The sequence below is a fragment of the Larimichthys crocea genome, chromosome III, assembly GCF_000972845.2.
Source record: "Larimichthys crocea isolate SSNF chromosome III, L_crocea_2.0, whole genome shotgun sequence".
Taxonomy (NCBI): Eukaryota; Metazoa; Chordata; class Actinopteri; family Sciaenidae; genus Larimichthys; species Larimichthys crocea.
In genome coordinates, this window is record NC_040013.1 from 31,318,057 (window position 1) to 31,333,000 (window position 14,944).

General features: G+C 38.2%; 1 protein-coding gene across 5 annotated transcripts in view; it reads left to right on the forward strand.

Moving 5' to 3' along the window:
* Positions 1-14,944, forward strand: part of grid2 (glutamate receptor, ionotropic, delta 2) — a 420,953-nt gene that overhangs the window by 254,895 nt on the left and 151,114 nt on the right. The gene's annotated exons all lie outside the window — the stretch shown is intronic.

The window sequence follows — 14,944 nt, forward strand, 5'->3', positions numbered from 1 at the left end:
GCTCTTTGCCTTTACCAATTAACCAGATCAGGTAAAATTATAGCAGCTCTTCCTCTCAAGTCCAGTGAAGTATTATTCATGCTGCCCTGAACATGGCATGGCACTTGTAATAATTTACATTGGAGATAGGAAATTCTTCTTTCATTCTGCTATTCCGGTGTCTCTCTAGTTAAATCAGTATTGATTTAGAGTGCACAGTCACATATATTTAAATATATGTGTTTCCTTACACAAAGGTTTCAATTACTGCTTTCCCACATTTACACGTGTGAACTGAAACACACACACACCCCACCCCCTCCTATCCTGCTCTTTATCTCTGCAGAAGAAGACAATTAGGGGACTTCCTTTTGCTCTTATACATAAATGATATGGAGGTCATGGTTGAAAGCAATAGGCTCTAGCCTTAGTTATGAATTCATAATTTGAAGCGGTAGGATGGGGCTTAATCCCGTGTGCCATGTTCTCATCTCAGTTTAATTAAAAGTGACCTCAGAAAGAGCAATCACAATCTAATTTGGTTGGAGGCGTGACAGGGAGGGGGTGAAAGATTGGGTGTTATTGTGTGTCTGTGAGGACTATGACAATGTGTCTGAAGGTTTCGGACTCTTGAAATGTGCTGCAGAAACCTTTAAGCATGAACGCTTTTCCCGTACTTAATGGACCTATGTGTTGGATTGAGTGGCATCTAGCTGTGAGGCTGCAGACTGAAACCAACAAATTATCCCTTAACTTCACATACCACATCTAAGTGTGTAGGGGAACCAGCAAAAGTCACAAAAAATGTTCTTCTTTATGGTCAGTGATTGGTTTGTCCATGCTGGGCTGCTGTAGAAACAAGTCAGTACAAAATGGTGGTCTCTGTGGAGGAGGACTGTCTCACTCTGAACATCATATTATATTCTATCCCAGCCATATTCTGTAAACTAAGGCCCCAAAATCTACACACTTGACCTTTAAATGTACACTGTAGTTAATCTGAGAGTTCGAATTGAATCTGTGTAAATTAGCTAAATGTTATGATATAACTGTATAGCAAAATAATAAAATCCGGTGATCACTGACACCCCAAAACAGAAATGATTGGGTGACTTGTTTTGAATAAATATGGTTCCTGATCAAATAAAATAGACCACAGTGAACAGGACTAAATAAAAAAAAAAAGATGATTGAATGTCCTCTTATTATGACTCGTTCATTTCATCTGATTTACAATAGGTGTGGAAATCTGCTTAACTCGTACACAATATGGCAGCGTCTGCCTCCATTTTAGTGCCTGAGTGGAAACCAAATGAGTTTTTGTACAGTTTCTCTTTCCTTTGGGAAGGTTGACAAAGCAGTCATTTAATCTAATTTAGTCAGACATCAAGTGGAGTGGGGTTTCTGAGATGAAGTGTCAGGAGATGGTAAAGATTGGTGGATAAGATTAATGATCGCATATCTCTCTCTCTCTCTCTCTCTCTCTCCCTCCCTGACAAGATGGCGAGGAGGATTAACTGGGAGAGAGAGATATATAAGGGCTGAAAGACAGACACAGGCAGACGGACGTTGAGACAGAGAGAGAGACAGACTGAAACCGTGTTTTTTTTTTTGTTTTTTACAGAGAAAGTTATTTGTGAAGTCATTTGTCACAGAGAGTACCTCCCATCCTCATGCATTAGACTCTGATTTTAGATGTGAACTGGAAGCTGTTCCAAAATTACGAAACTTAGCAGGAGAGGGAGAAAGGGAGATGAGAGATATGGATGTGATTAGAGGAAGACAATCAAGAGTGGGTGGAAGTGACTAAATCTAACCTCCCCTAACCAAGTAGGTTCACTGAAACAGTCTTCCTTTGTATGTCGCACAGAACTGAAAAAACTGTAAGGCATTGGAAGGCAGTGACAAATAATTTTCTCTGCCGACAGGGGTGTCAGATCAGAGAACCTCATATAGAATGGCTTGGCTTTTTTTTTTTTTATGCAATGACAAAAGACAACCTCTGTGATTTAGTTTGAAGAGGAAGGCAGGCAACATAAAAGACCAATACTCTACAGTTGAACACAGGAACAAATGCAGAAAGGAGGTTGAGGGAATAATCCAGTGAAATAAAGGCAGTGTGTAGGATTTAGTGGAATCTAGCAGTGTATATTTGGAATGTAAGGCTCTATCCAATGTTTAGTTTGCCTATTCTGGGCTACTATAGCAACATATGATGCAAGCCACTGAGCATCCAGGAAGAGTGCCAGGCTATGAAGCCAGTTTGTGTTCAAACTGTGTAAAGACAACAATGGCATCCGTCATGCGATGCACAGGATCCATTAAAGACTTTTTACTATGAGAATTTGATCTGTTTAGTACAATAACATTTCAAAAGTCAGTTCATCAGCACACAATTGAATCATTTTATCTCCATTCAAGTTAGTGGAGGGCAAAATAAGGGTCTTGCCCTGAGACCATTGCCTTATTAAAAATATTGCTTGTCATGAGTTATGAATGGCTTCCATGGACTTACTCATCCAATAACATGATGAATCTGAGAGAATAAAAATCGGTGCAATTGTTGCTGTGAGGTTTTCCTGTGTTTCAGATATGCCTGTGATACTTGCTCACTAAAACTCAAAGCAAAAAAAACAACAAAAAAAACATCAAAACACAGTATATAATCCTATAACATCAGCATGCCGTCAAACATATTCATTCTTTCTAATCATGAATTATGCATACAATCTACACACTATGATCATGTAGTCAAGGCAATACATCGTGCAGTATAGAATAAACAAAAGGGAGTGTATGTGTGTATCTCATTGGTATTTATAGGATGTTACGTTATTTTAAAAAAAAAGATTATATTACATACAGTACATACATCCATACACACACATACATACAGAAGTAGCATGAAATAACTAGAACATTTCCAAAGACATTTTGAGTGTGCGTGACTCTGGCCCCGTTGCCCCCATATATTATAACTGACACTGCTCAGTAAATTCAGTATTAATACAACAAGCTGTGTCATCATTGCCTTTGCATTGGGCTCTTATTTTGAAGGGACTCTTATTTTGAAAGACGTGTCCTGTTTGTGTGTGTGTGCATGTGTGCTTGTCCTGTCTGTGTGTCTGCCCTGTCTGTCTGTCTGTGTGTGCTGTCTGTCTGTCTCTCTATCTATGTGTCTGTGTTTGTGTCTGCGAGAGAGAAGGATAAATTGGCCGACATTAAAAATGTAGTCTTGATAGTCATTGATATCATACAGAGACTTCAATAAAGTTAGTCAAAGGCAGGCTTGAGGTTGCCAAGCAACCAGGGTGAGCTGCAGGACAGGTCATTTAAAAAGCACGTCGTTTTTTTACTTCCTTCCATCGTTTTTTTTTCCATCCTTCCTTACTTCCTTCCCTCCTTCCTTTCATCGTTTTTTTCCCTTCCTTCCTTCCTTCCTTCCTTCCTTCCTTCCTTTCATCATTTTTTTCCCTTACTTCCTTCCTTACTTCCTTTCCTCCTTCCTTTCGTTGTTTTTTTCCTTCCTTCCTTACTTCCTTCCTTCCCTCCTTCCTTTTGTGTTTTTTTCCTTCCTTCCTTCCTTCCCTCCTTCTTTTAGTAAATGTATATTAAAGTATATTTATTTGGAAATTAGACAATATTGCCAAGAGTCAGAATTTACTATTTTCTCTTTAACTGACGTTTCTGACTTGAAGGGCCATCACATGTGTTGTAGACTATTTCAAAGATGACAAATTTCACAAATGAAACAACGAGGAAAGTATTCCGTATAAAACACTTAATAATATATTTACTGAATGTGGCTATATCCACTGCAAAAGTTTTAGCCTAAGTAAAGCCTGCTCTCATCATTGTCCACTGTATTTCATGACTGAAAGAACCAGAAAATACCCATTTATACAGCTGGTACAGGTGTTTGACCAGAAACAGACAAATAGTTTATGATGTATATATGTCAGTAGAACATGGGTAGTCTCGGTGACATCTCCATATGACAAAGAGAAAATGCAATCTACATATTGCACAAAATGTGAACAGCATACATGTCAATACATTTCAGATTGCTGACTGTTTCTGTGCCTTGGCTAAGTCACTTGATGAATTGTACTTATTTAGGTATTTTTGATCATACTTCCAGGTCTCTTCAATTCTTCTTTTTGCTGACAGTTCCCAAAACTCAGACAGAAATTGTATAAAAGCCATATGATATATGACCCTCTCCTTCCATGTCTTAGACAGCCTGAAGAAAAGGTGTTTGGAACTTGGACGTTATTTTATTCAATGGGGGGAATTTTGTTGTTACAGTCAGGGTGGGTGGCTCTGCTGTGTTTTAAAAAGTTAAAAAGTTACATAAAACAAAAAACGTTGTCGTCATAGTTTAGGATTTTCCTCCTAGATGTTCTCTCTTTATGTGTGCACTTTTTCCCTTGCTGATGTTTTTTTTTTTTTTATTACTCTCAATTTTAACTTCAGCGCAACACTCCACTTAAGATTATACCGATTAGAGTGCAATGATCATCAAATTAAAGTTATAGAAAATCTACGGAAGTCTCCAAAAATCTCTAGAGCCTAGACTTTGCGGTACTTCTCCAAAGAGTAGCAGAAGCACTAAAATGACTTAAAAGTTAGAGCTATTAATGTGAATGTATGGACATTTAACACCAGCTAGCAGAGTGTGTTTGCTTTGAATGGTCTGGCATTCAAATATTTAAATCTGTAAGTCTGTGAAACATCAAACAGCTATGCCAAAGAGACTAAATATTTAATGCTAAAATTAGCAGGTACATTGGAAAAAAAAAATGTGTTTCAGTGATCACAACATGACATGCCATGACAAAGACATTGGCAAAGTGTGTAACTCCATGCATTCTGCTTTGAGACAAAGAGATATAGACAGCTGCAAAAACAAAAACACAGAGACAAATCAACTGAGACCTCTTCTTACATCCAGAACGATTAGGGGAGCATGCCAGCATCTTACAGCGTGCTATAATTGTTGTATATGGTAAGGGACCAGTAGTGGTGTAATGAAAAAGCATAAATTCTAGCATGACTAAAGGGTTGAGACCTCTCAGTGTTCAGAGATATCTAACTTTTTTCCCTTCAATATTGCACTGTTCACCGATACAGTAATGTGACAATGTACAGATAATGTGACAGCTTATTTTCCTGTTTTTGCAGTAGGTCACTGCCCACTCTTGAAGTCTTTCATGTCTTTTGTTTTCTTGCAGTCAATTAGCGTCATAGTGAATGGTAGTGGACCCAATGTGCAAACACAAGTCTAGAAACAAACAACATTTAAACATTTTATTGAAACGAGCAAGGCTGTACTTACAGACAAGGTGAATCAGAGAAGATTCAGGACTGGTGATAGCAATAAAAAAAATTAAAAAGTCACAGCTGAATGTGGCAGAAATGACAGGCAGGAATCCTGAGGCACAGGGAGACTGGGGCTAATCAGAGAATTCACAACAACAAGGTTTTTTTACATAATAATAAAAAGTTGTCATAATAATAATAAAATGGTAGCATGAGGGAGGCTGAGCAATCTGGCATCCCTGGATGTTGAACCTGCCTTTTATGCATAGCAGGTTGATTAGAAAATTGGAGGCAGGTGGTGTAATGATGAAGATGCAGGTAAGGGGGAACATGCTGGCCACGCCCAGCAGCACACACAAATGGAGAGACAGACAAAACAGAAAGGGGAGGGGAATGATTAGATGATGCATCATGTCCATTTAAAAGGGCTATCACTTGACTTGTCAATGGAAAAAAAAAAGTAAAATAAGATTTGTATTAGACGTTAAAAGTTAATATACTGAAATCAATAATGTAGCATGTATAATAATGTAGTCATAATGTACATCAACACTGGGCAGGCAAATTATTACTACATGCATAAAACAACCACAGGTACTTCACTGTGCTTTATTACTACTACATAATTTAATGAGGTGAGAATTGCATCTGAAACGTTCATAATCAGTAATAAACAGTGCAAGCCAGATTCACTGATTCAGCAGCTCTGCAGAAGTTGGCATGCTGGATGAGTGTGTGGCTGTTCTGTGATTGACTGTCCCCTTTCGATGATGTTCACACATATACATTGTACATTTGTCCTTGTAAATGTAGAGCTTGATCAAACACGAAGCCATTAACAAGAAGCAGCAGTTCAACCATGAGCCACAGAGGATTTCTTCTGATTACACATTTCAGATCAGCCCTCCATGAGCAATCCATCCATTGTCAATCCTGTTGATTTCTGCTCAGTTATTCTGCCAAAAGGCATCTGTTTACCCTGATTTTCATCTATTTTGATTTCAATGAAGGGAACACAAGTGAGGGAGGGAAACGATTTTAAATGAATTATCATCACCACACATCTTGTTTACACACTAATTCTGTCTGACATAAAACTTGAGAAAAATATTATCTGGTCATGAAAATATTAGATTTTATGTTATTATTGGTATACATGTTATCATTAATCTAAAATATACAAGACTTGAATAAAATATTCACATTAAAATTGCATCCTTGCCTACAGGTATTGTAAAGAAGCACCAGTCTTCTATGCATGAAATCTTATGCAGGGCAAATTTCTTGGTCATGGGTAATTTTTCGTACAGATCTGATCACCTTTTAAGGTACATTTTAATTCATTCTCGACAATCATCCCTGGGGGGGTCGGGATTAGCAGGCTTCTACTGCTAATGGAGCCTTAAATCAGATGTTGTGATTCTGCCCTGCTTGATGAATATGTATTTTCTTATCAACACCCTGTGCATGAATTTTCCACAATTCATAATAAATTACCTCTTATTCATTTTGGTCCCAGGAGCCATGAAATATATGCCTGTGAAAGACAATGTGGGCTGTCAATTACTTTCAAAAAAGGAATAACTTTTTTCTGCTTGATCGTTATATTATATTATATTATATTATATTATATTATATTATATTATATTATATTATATTATATTATATATTAGAACATATTTTTTTCTGGAATATAAGACAGAGATTGATCTAACAGAATTACTTAATCTTTTTATTCTTTATCCAACCTTTTTTTTTTTTTTTCCCACCTTTTTTTTTTTTTTTTTTTTAGTGTGAACCTCTTTCTCTGGTCTTTCATATTCAAGAACCTTATATTCGTCAGTGCTATAGCATTGCTTGATTTAAAAAAAAAAAAAAAAAAGTGTATATTTATTATATGGTTGACTGATCATTGTTAATTACAATGTGTACTTTTAGATGGGGAATTACTGTACTATCTCTGAACTCTTTCAATAAATGTCAAAGTCAATGAAATTGGCGAAGTTCCAGCACCAGGAAATGTATTACACTGTGGTTCAGTATGGCTGAATTCAATCTTCAATATGTTCCCATCCTTTGTGTCTTTCAATGGGCTTCCTCTTTTGCTTTTGCTTACTGACGCATGAAGGCCAACATTTTCGCCATTCTTTGAGTATAGAGCCAACTTTTACTGAACTTTTCAGACGTAAACCACCCAGCTGTAGAGGACGGTGGGTTGGACAGGCATTGTCAGAGTAAATTGAAGGGTAGAAAAAGACAGTGATTAACATGATGATTTGTGGGTCGTTTGATTGAATTCCTTGACTTATTAAGAATATCTTCATCTTGGGGATACACACAGATTGTGCATCACTGCTGTGTTGTCTTTGCTTTAGCAATGGAGCATGAGTAAATGAGTAAATGTTCACTGTTTAATTATAGGACATGTATGCTATAGGGTGTAAAATGGTGCTCGTGGTGGAATAACAGGAACAGGGAGGGGGATGCCAGAAGGGTACTGAAGTTCATTTTAAGAAAAGAAGCTATGAAGCTATGGAAAGTAGGGAGATAAAGAAAATAAGTTGGGGGATCAATTGAGGTGCGAAATCATGGGGAGACGTGGGATTCAAAGAGGGCTGGGGATTAACAAAGATTAAGGTGTCCTCAAATACATTAAAATTGATAAATATCACTTACTTTACGAAACTTCAAAATCTAATGGACTTCCTATCAGCCACAATACAGATTGCTCCAAGCGTTTGCGTTAATCTACAATTAATACTCACATGCAAGGCATAATGTCTTTGAAATTTATACTTGTTCCTTGATAGAGGTCAGTGGAAAAGTGATTTAGAAGGTTAAGGCAGAAAGGAGGGACAGATAAAGAGACGTAAATGGATGATGTAGAGTCTGAAGGATGAATATGTAAAGAGCAAATGAAGAAAAAAGGTCATGAAGAGGGAACAAAATGATACTCTTAAGTAGAAAAACAAAGAAGAATCAATGAACACACACCAACAGATGCTGTGTATGTACTCAGAGGAAAGTCTAAAGTGTTAATTAAATGTTAATATTTAGGGGATTCTGTCTTCTATAAAATGACATTTTAGTCGCATCACCAAACGCACATCACCCACATCACACCAACCTAGCTCAAACATGCATTGGTCTCTAAAGCACACATGTGCACGTTTGCACAGTAAGTACTTATCTTGGATTTTTACAATTCAAAGCATAGATAATAGCAGTACATGAAATACAGTAATAAGGTTTATTTGCAATAGTCACATGTCAGCTTATCACAGACAAATGTAAGCAACAGCTTGACCAACATGAGTCAATCTTGTCGATCAGTTGAAATGTCAGAAGTCACAGTCATAAGATCTACAGGTTGGACCCAACCCAATCATACCTTGATGTTTTTCATGAAATGTAATTTAATGACTGGAAAGATATAACAGAGTCTGACTTTACTGTTTCACATAACCGCACTAAGTAGACCAAATTTTTGCTTGGATATAAATCTGTTCATTGTCACTCTGTGATAAAGGAGGGCACTGTCTTGTTCCTTTCCTGTCAGTAGAAAGGGGGTTTGAGAGTGCAGCACACCCACGCATTGGCATAAACCTAGGTGTAATTAATTTGGTATTATGCGCCTAACCAGAGGGTAAGAGCTAATAGATACAGATTCTCTTTTGGCATTGGTGTGCTCATAGCTGTACCTCAAAGAGCGCCATGTCACAGAACATGTCATAGAAGTTGTCAAACTGTGAAGTGGGAGCAAAAGAAAAATTCTGACTCACTAGTCTTTTTTGTTGAGACATGGTGAGACATACCATATACCACAATGACACTTAGTTCTTATTCATACACACGTTGACGTGTCAGCCATTCAAGGCTGACCAACAAGAGCAACAGGGGTTCGGTGTCTGGACTGTTGTCAGGGTGTCCTTGAGCTGGAGTTTGAGAGATTTGCCCTGTCAATTCTGACTTTAGTGTACAACCTTCTCTACCAGCAGAGCCTGTGCCCCCATGTCTGTCAACCATTATCAGTTTATATTTTATAATCTGTTGTGACCAGGACCAAACAAATGGATCGAGGCAGTGCTGGATTTGATATTTACAGTATTCCTTTGCTGTCGGGTCCCCTGAGGATCCATGTACCTTTGAGTCTGTGTCATCATACACATCCTGTATGTGATTGCATCTATCCATCCAAACAAGCATACACAGAGAGACACAGCATTCTTTGCCTTCCACTTTGCAGTGCACTTAAAAAGGACATTTCAAGGGCTTGGCTCTAGTTCTCTCCTTGAACTTTATCACCAGACAGATATGGCATTATGTCCTTATCTCAGCAAACAGAGTGTGCGTGTAAGTATGCATGTGTATGTGTGTGTGTGTCGTTGGCGCGCGCGCGTGCATGTGATGTGCGATGACATAAAGGTTTTATCTGTGCACATGGAGCTAGAAGCACAATGATTATAGAGCATTACTGCCAAAGGACTGAAAGGTTGGCTGTGTGTGTGTGTGTGTGTGTGTGTGTGTGTGTGTGTGTGTGTGTGTGTGTGTGTGTGTGTGTGTGTGTGTGCAAGAAGCACAAAAAGTTAGCACTATTGACTGCCACTAATGGGAATGCCAGTAAGTACTACGGATTTGTGTGTGTTTGTGTGTGTAAGCTTGTCATCACACTTTTTTTCTTTTTTTCCCTTTTTTTCCTTTGCCAATACGCTTATCTGTTGTCTCGTTCTCTCTCCCCTCCTGTGTCTCCCTCCCATGTACTCAACATTTTTTGCAAGCACACACACTCACCCACACTTTCTTCATGGGCTCTGTGCCCTACAGCATCCCTTAGCTCCCTGCTCTTCCACCATGTTTCCATCTTTATTAGTTTATCTTGCCGTTATCAATGTATCTCCTTTCACCCTCATGCACACACACAAATACTGTATATACACAGTCCACACATCAGTCTATACAGGAAACAGACCATTATTTATTAAATGATGGCTTAGACTCACAAACACAACAAAACTACACATTCTTCATGTGATGGGCAACAGAGGTCACAGTGTGGTGTTTAGAGATAAACAACAGAATACATTGGATGAACAAATTACTGTAAATCCCTTCCCTCCAACCTTCATCCCTTTCAACATTTCATCCCTATACTTCCTCCATTTTGATTATGGGACACGTTCTGTGCTCTCGCATCCTTTGTTAATTCCTGTACAGTCGTCCCTCACTATAACGCGGTTCACCTTTCATGGCCTCGCTGTTTCGCAGATTTTTTTAGTGTAATTTTGCATGTTTTTTTTACAGCGTACTGTACAGTATAAACGCGCATTGTGTTCTGCATCCTGATTAGCTAAGGGAGTACTGTACAAAATGCGGCGCCAGGACAAAGAGGCACCGTCAAATCCACGTGAGTTACTGGTAATAATTTCTTATGTGTCAAACCTTGTAGATTGTTTATTAACATTAAATTTGTTAAAAATGTTCCGGCTTGAAAACAGGTTTTGATCTTTGGTTTCATTTACTAATACAGTATTGTACTTATTTTTGTTAAATCTGCCAAAGTTTGAACTTTGAGAGTGTTTAAATAAGAGAGAAATGTGAGAAAATGTTAACGCCTGTCTGAGAAATGTGTATTAAAGTGTGTGGTTAGGGGTTTTACGGCCTTAAAACATGTATAATAATTGTAAAAAATAAAGCTGATTACTTCGCGGATTTCGTCTATTGCGGGTATCCCGTGCGATAAACGAGGGACCACTGTACTTAGTTCCTAATGGGACATATGCTGCTGAACATGTAGTAGGTATGGAAGTGGAATAGTTTTGTACGAAAGAGAGGGAGATCAGAGACATAAAGGGAAAAGAGATGGAGAGAGATGAAGCACAGTGAAATCAGAGATGAAAAGGCACAGTTTTTGTAAGAGAGAAATGCTGGCAGAGAGTGTGCAGTGAAGAGGGACAAACTTGGAGATGATCATGAATGGGACACACTTGGAAAAGACACAGAAACAGATAAAGCATGGCATGTTTCAATAGAAGCAACAGAGTTGTTGTAAGTACCTTGCTAACAGCTGACAATAAAGCAGAGGACTTTCTTTTCCTAAAGCCTCTTACTGTGTACGGCTGGATGGCCACAAACAACATAGTAGCTCTGAAGGGGAGCACCTGACATCTACACTCTGGTGCAACTCATGTGTGCTTTTGTTTTTTTGTTTTCAAGTACAAACATTGTCCTTACAAAACCCCAGCAGATATACAGATATTTGAACAGCAAAACATACAAGGCAACCATTTGAGCTATCAATGTCGCCTGTGAAAATGAAAGCCGTTTTGTAATGACTATAGGCCTACATTTTTAGATTTTGAATACACAGTTTTCTTAGTTATGCACTATACCATGTAGGTTTATAGATCCTAGGCAATAAAGTATTCATACTGTACGCACTGTAATTTTACTCAAAATGCATTTATTCTCAATCATTTGAGAACAGAGAATTCTTTCTTTCTCAAAGTATGAAGAACTGTTATGCTGTATAATTTTTGAGGGGACCACATGTGCTTGTGTGAATGAGAAACAAGGGTGAAAATAGCATAGTTATACAACCAGTAGTACAGTTATATCATCAGAACTTTTCAGGGGGGGTTGAGAGATTGGACTAGATGGTAGACAAAGTGTGACTTCTACACCAGAAAGCATGCTTTGCTTTGAAGTCAGTTACCTTTGATTACCTTGTAACCATGAAGGCAGTCTTCCCCCAAACACTTTTCATGTTTTGTTGCATTTTCTATCCATGGTATTTGTGATGGTCCAAGTCAGGCATCATACTGTATAATCTCTTTGAATCTTGCGGACTGCAGCTGGAACCGAAGTCTGTATCATGATGAAAATTGACAACTCGCTGCTATGCTGTGTCAAGAAAAACACACACACACATACAGTCCAATTTCCAAACACTGTGATCCATGGAGACCCGCAAATGCTTATGTTTATAGAGGTTTGTGTAGTTATTGCGTACGCAAGTGAGGGATGGCAGGCATGAGTGAAGTTTGATTGATGTGTATGATTTGATGTTTTTTGCTATACGTTAGTTTCCCATCCATTTTGTTCTTTATTGATTTCATTTCATTTGTCACATGTGATCCGAGGCAGCTTGGACTGCATTTTCTGGACTTAACTTGCAGAGCAGTTGAATTTTCAGAACACTATTTCAGCATTTCTAAAGTAAGTCATTGGTCCATGAAGAGGATCAAAAGCCGGTGCCACATTTGTGTCTAACTTGTGTTTTTTTTATTTTTTTTATTTCACCTCCTCATTTTCTTTGTTCTCCTTCCCATCATTTACCATTGTGTTGTGACAGTTTGGTGGTGTCTTGATAACACTGTGGGTTCCTCTTTTCTATTTAACTTGAGGATGTATCTGTCTCTCTCTCAGATGCACAAACATACAAATAATGCACTTGAGCTCATGTTTGCCCACTTGAAGACTGTCGTGTTATCTCATTCCCTCTTGTTTCTCTAATAGGGTCAGGCTCAGGGTCAAATGGTCTCCCATCATCAGGGCCCAGCAGGAAATAGAGAAATAAAATGATTTGATAAGTGAGAGGGCAGAAGCTGTAATCTGTCTTCAGGGTCAGTTAATTGTTAATCTATTATCTCAGCTTTGCTTTGATTTTAGGCCACGGTGCCCCATGGCTTCCAGTTTGCAGAAAGCATTTTGTGGCAGAGTTGTGTTAAATATCTTATGAAGCATCCCACTCAGCAAGGGATAAGCGCCCCCTTTTATGAATGAGTGTAATTGAAATTACTGCTGACACTTTTTTAATTTCTCTCGGCAGGTATGCTGTAGATTACTCATCCTGCTCATCCACAGGTATTGCCAAAATTTAGCCATAAGGAACTTCTGTCAGATAACACAGCTCTGCAGCTCTCCTAAATTGAGGAGATAGGATGTTTGTTAAATTAAAGAAAGCTAACTGGAAGCTTTTAATCCTATGATAATTTTGGGCCAGTCTTCAACCTCAAGACTATAAAGATGCACGTCTTCACTTCCTCCCAATGTACAAAAATGAAGCCAAAATATCCAGACTATGGTGGCTGCTATTTTGCGCTTGAGTCTGTGCAGTAATGAATTGGCGTTGGAGCCACAGTATCGCTGTCCCGTCCACACACACGGCTGACTCACAGCAGGGCTCAGCTGCCAATTATGACATGAAACCCCCTTTTTAAAGCATAACATCAAATAACAAATCAAAACCAAAGTTATCAGAAAAATAAACACTTGAACACACATCAGCACGATGTGTGAAGGGCAATCAAGATGTTTTAGTTTCACTTTCTGGGAAGCTGTCATGTTGCCCATTTTTATATACATTCAATATTTTAAAGTAAAAAAAAAAAAAAGGTTAATTTGCTGCAAATTGGCTACTCAATATACCAGTAAATCAAAAGTGGTTCTGTGTAGTCTGTTAACTCTGATCAGGCATATGTCATTTATCCAAGACATATCAAAACTATCTTAACAATAGAACAATATCTAGGTAGTCAGTTAATTTTAGATTTAATTAATTAAATATGTAATTAGTAACACACTCATTTCAGAGCTGAGCGCATTCCCTGATCAGAAGGTCAGTTTAAATGTTTTTTATAACATTATTATGTAAAGCCCCTTTATCATTTTAGGATCAGAAAAAGAAATCTTAATTTCTTAATTAAAATGATTTAAAATGACAGAAATTATGTCAAGTTATAGGTAAAATGATTTAAAATGACAGAAATTATGTCAAGTTATAGGCAGCTCCCAGAGTTACCTGTAAAACATGAGTGCACTGTGGGGTCAGCTCCTCTGGCTGACACTTTAGCATATGCTTCAACCCCTAGAGGCCAGATCAGATGTGTAATTGAGGGCCATAACAGCTGGTTCTCTCCACCATATACAGCTGGTTATTCCCTTCATTGCTCACTCGGTCATACACAAACCCTTCATCTTGTGAACTACTATGACCTCCTTCTCTCCAAACACAGTGGTGATCACATTTTGTAACCATATTGTGCTATTTCCAGTCGTCTGTGTTTGTTGCTCCTGCTCACAAAGGGGTTATTACTCATACATGTAACTGTAGACTAGTTCTGTCTAAGCATGCACAGGTCTCCCATCTACTAGTGACTTTCTTGTTAACAGACAGGCTGCAGTACTGTTAGGGATGGCTTCTCTCTCTTCCTGTCCTGCTGCTCTGTGTGTCACATGTTGTTTTGGATGCAAGGCTTAGTGAATTGTCACCTATCCTCCCAGTAGCTACCGAGCAGCCAGGAGGCTGGGTGACTTTCCGAAAGAAGCATAACCCTAAGCAGCAGAAGCCCATGGTTTACCACCAAGCAGTTCACGTTTCGCTTTTCAACAAGGCATAATTTTCATGAATTATGAACTGTTAAATAGCACTGGAAATTAGTTGGCACAAGTCACTCTTTGACCTGAAAAGGTTGGCAACAGTAGACTTCTTAATTAAAATGCTATTTTACGTGTTAGATAATAAAAAAAACATTAAACATTGTGCAAGTGAATACTGAATGATAAATGTATTGTACTTTTATATATTATATGTTGATTGAACAGATGAATGATGTGATTTTAGCTTTTTCAATAGTGCTTACAA